This window comes from Calonectris borealis, chromosome 2 (genome assembly GCF_964195595.1).
Source record: "Calonectris borealis chromosome 2, bCalBor7.hap1.2, whole genome shotgun sequence".
In the NCBI taxonomy this organism is placed as follows: Eukaryota; Metazoa; Chordata; class Aves; order Procellariiformes; family Procellariidae; genus Calonectris; species Calonectris borealis.
Window position 1 is genome coordinate 165,151,384 of NC_134313.1, and position 4,741 is coordinate 165,156,124.

Below are 4,741 nucleotides of genomic sequence, written 5' to 3' on the forward strand. Positions count from 1 at the left end.
ATTTATATGATTGCCATTTCCCTTTTTTCATGCTGCACAATGAAATAAGAAATCACATCACATGGACATGAAATTTGGTATTTGGTAAATAGCTAATTGGCTTTACAGAATAACAGGAAATAGCTTTTATGGTAAGTACACATTAAATGCATTGTTACACAAAGTAGCTTTCTGCCTAATGACCTAATGTACACTGAATAAGTCTGAAAATTCACTCAGTGCCTGAAGTTCAAGTTATTCCATTTGTTTCTTCTTAGTATTCTGAGAAACAGTATTAGGGTTTTTGAAGCATTTTATATTTCTCAAAAGTAAGATGCTAAGAGCATGCAAAATATTGCTACTACAACCTCTGAAAGATTTCCAGCATTTCTGATGCAACCTTGCTAACACAGTTTATTCTTGAAGCCTCACCATTTATTGCATGGCTCCAAACACAACCATGAAATGACAAATGCAAGAGCACCAGCAAAGATTGAGCCATTTGGTTTCAAACCTATTTCTTATCGTAGCTCCCTTTAAGATTAAAGTCTAAACTTCAACATGTCAAGAATGCAACTCGTAAAAATTATCTAATACCAAACAGCTTTACAAATTAAAAACAAACAAACCATATATGCTAGTGAACGAGAATACAGTATTTAGTAGTTAGATTAATGTGAGAAAGCAAATTTAAAACAAAAGTAATGTTGAAATAATAATTTATCTCCTTTCTCCAAAGCCTCCTGGGTTTCAACTCTGTCTGTTCCTCCTCTATAGCTAGCTGGGGTAACTGATTTATCAAAATGGCTTGAAAATTTAGTTTCTTTCTTTGCTTCCAGTTGCCATCGCACTCGTTCCATATCTCCTACTTACTGTAATTGGCAGTCATTAAAAATGTATATGTAGTCACTGTTTTGCTACCGTATCTGCAGAGCCGTTTGCTCACACGTGGCCCAGTTGTGATAGACGCTCAGACACGCCAACTGCCTTAGTGACTCAAGGAACTCTCTCTTACTCCTCTGTGCCAGTGGAGAAACTAACTCCTCATCCAGCAGTCAAAAATAAAGCGATTGTAAACTCATTTCCAGTATTTTTCGTTAGATTTCTACAAATCATTGTAAACAGTGAAATAATACAGAAAGTCTGGGGATCTGCCTGACTGTCGTCCAAAACCAAAACTTTATTCCAGATGATATTCTGCAACTTTTCAGGGCTTAATCCAGCAGCACGAGGCAGCTACAGCCACACCACTTCCAGAGAACCACAGCAAAGACTGTGCTTATTGTACATTGTTCTGTGAATATATTTTTGTGGCTTTTACAGCAGATTTTTGACATGAAGGACTCTAAAACAGTGGGTTGTATTACTTGAATGTCTTGCTTCTGCAGACACATAGAATATGATATCCCAGGAAAATTTAGTCACAAATAAAATTAAATAGGATTTAAGATCACCAAGTTTCACATCCCATAAAATACAGACTACATACAGTAATTTCAAACAGTCACATCTGAGTCATGCCCATAAATTATATATAGGCTACAATACTTTTGGTTTCAAGCTATGTAGAATCTAGCACGTCCTTTGGGGTTTTTTTTCAGTGATTAGCTGGTCTTAAAATGCATGTCTTATTCGTATCTTGAATTTACCTAGCTCTTATCCCAACTACCCAAGAACCTATTACAGCTTTTCCTGGAGGATTAAAAAGGCCTTTGTTTATGAAGAACATTTTCTCCTTGTAGTTGTATAATTATATTTTAAAAAGTGGTGTTGGAAGTGGTATCCTAAAGCCAACTAGTTCACGCTTTAGCCCAAAACAGCATCAATTCTACTGATGTAATTCCTGGAGATATTTGTTACTTGTTATGACAGATGGCGATTCCAAAACCTTTATATGCAATGTATTCTAGTGCTTCGCTATTCTCACTGCCAAAAAAAGATTTTCTTGTGCTTCATCTGAATTTCCTGAACTGCAATCTCAGCCTGTTATTTCTTGTTTCACTCATCATGGACGTGAAGATGAGTTTACTCCACATTTCTTATTAAGTATTTGAAAACTGCTATCATGTTTCCTTTCGTCTTCTCTTCTGTAGACAAAATCCATCCATTACATTTAAATTGTAATTCATACTTCTGAGGGTCCAAATCATTCTTACAGCGTATTTCTAAATCCTTTTAACATTTTCTTTGAATGCTGTGACTGTCAAACCTCACAAAGAGGGAATAGAGCAGCAGACAGAAGCAGCTGGGAAATTCTACAGCATTCTTGAACCTACTATTATTAAGGAAATATCATCTTTATTATTACAATTACAATCATCTTACTTATAACAATGATTGTTCACCCAACACTTACATTCTGGACATTTCCATCCTTACTTCTCAACATCCTGGCTTCACTCCTGAGACCTGTTCGGTTCTCCACCACTTCCTTTTTGGCTCAACAGCTGTTTGCTCACTCCAGTGTTCTCAGAAATGTACAATTTAGCCAAAAATGACCAGATTTTCATGGAAATTGAAAAATAATCCCTGGACTCATATATAAATCATGTTCCTTCTCTACCAAAACCAAACAACTAACACTATAAACGAGATCATCTTACCACTCTCCTAAAATGACACAAACATGATGACAGGCTGAAAGATTTACTGCATAAAAAAGAAAATTTTACCTACAATATTTTTTGCATAATATTGTCTTTAGTTCAGGCTTGATAAACATACACACAGAAACCAGAAAATTATCACTATTATAATACTCATGTTTTTAGCAGCCCTTAGTAAATATGATCTTTGTTGGACTAGGCAATCTCCAGAGATCCCTTCCAACTGCAATGACTCCGTGATACAAAGGGATCACTGTACTTTTTTTCTCCTTCAAGTAATGAATTGTTGATGTGAAAGGTTGAGGAAGCACTGTATTATATATATTAATAGCAGCAACTATCCACAAAAAGTTCTCTGATGCACAAAAAAAGAGGAAAAGCGATTTTTTAATTGCATAATAATGTAAAAAACAAAGGTCCTCTGTTCATAAAAAAACCCATTTTAAATCAAATGTACAAAAGATGATGACTGCCCTTGAAGACACATTAACTTTACTAAATGAATAATCCATTGGTGACTACGGATAATGAAATGATGATTAGGGTTTATGAATGAAGTTATTATTTCATTTTATCAAAGAATAACACAAAAATAATATCAGAATTTCAGTATCTTTAAGAGAAAACAAGAAATTACTTTAAAGCATGCATGAAAATTATTGTGTTATGAAAAGAAGTCATCAACCTCTTAATGGACTAATGCATACTGAAATGTAGTAAAGCTCTTTGCTCAGTATTTACTTACAGAGAAAACTTCACGCTGCCTCATTCTCTCCGGTCCAGAATCCAATAAAATTACATACTTTATGCATGACAGCATCTGAAACACTTTGACAATTACCATTAGCCTGAAGCCAGTACACAACTAAACTCTGAACAAAAAAAGCCTTAATTTTATCTTTGAAAAAAAAAAGAAATTTATTAAACAATAAACGCATTTCACATTTGTCTTAGGAGATGCCTTAAATCATATACTTCCCACTGGTGTAACAAGATAAAATAGTAGAAATACTGCAGATAGTCAAGGCAGATCTCATTAAGAATCCTACCCTCCACCTGCAATTGCGATGAGGACACTGTGCACTCGGCAATGCTAGAAAATGTGATCTGTATCAAAATAAGCAAAGTTTAGATTAGCAGAAGCAAAATGACCATTATGTCTTCTACTTATGGTTGCAACCAGCATTGAGCAAGAATGCAAATACCTGAATGTATCTTTTCTTCCTTATCCCTTTACACATTTGTTTCTCTCACAGTAATTTTTTTTGCTAATTATTAGCATCTTTACTTTCTACCATAATGAAGTTACGAGTAACAAAGTAATGAAGTAACGAACTAACAAAAGGTGTCCCAAGGAGACAGTCCTGTACACAACTTCATACAGATTCTCACCCAGAACACAGTCACTGCTGCAGCTGAACACTTTTTGCATTAACAGTGAAAGTGTCAAAGAGATATTTGGGAGTTGCTGGGGGGGGGAAGCATCTCTGGAAAACAGTATTAAAGTTCATACTATCATACAATCATTTTCAGGAATCCTTTTTCATTAGACAAAATAATACAATCTCCCCTGGTTCTCTAGGGAAGGTAGCAGAGTCTTTTTTACCCTCTCAGAAGGGCAGCCTCAAGCAAGGGGCAAGGCATGATCTCGCTTTTTAAGCATTTCTCCCCCACTGGAGGCCCCTGAACAGAAAAGGGTGGGCCTGGGCACTAAAAGGGCGTGTGTAACGCCGCCAGCAGCTCCGAAGCACTGCCCACCACAGCCTGCCTCACGCTTTGACCTGGAGCACCCCAGGGCCGGCACCCAGCCCCAGCCTTGTCTGAACGCCTCAGCCCTGAGCGGAGCCCTCCAGAGGGGAACAAGGTGACCTCACCCCGCAGGCCTGGCCTGCCGGGGAAAAACACGGCCCCTGGGGCACCGCAAGGAGAGACGAAGACGCCCCGCGAGCAGCAGCACGGGCGGGGACACGGCCCCAAACCTCTGCGGGAAAGGGCTGTGGGGAGGCTCCTCTGGGGAGAACATGGCGGAAACCGGGGGCGTGGGCGGGAACGCTAGCCCCGCCCCCTCCTCCGGCCCCGCCCCCTCCGGCCGTTCCCCTCGCAACGCCTCGGGCGGTGACCGCCCCCGCCCTACCTCGTATCGCGGGTTTGGAGCG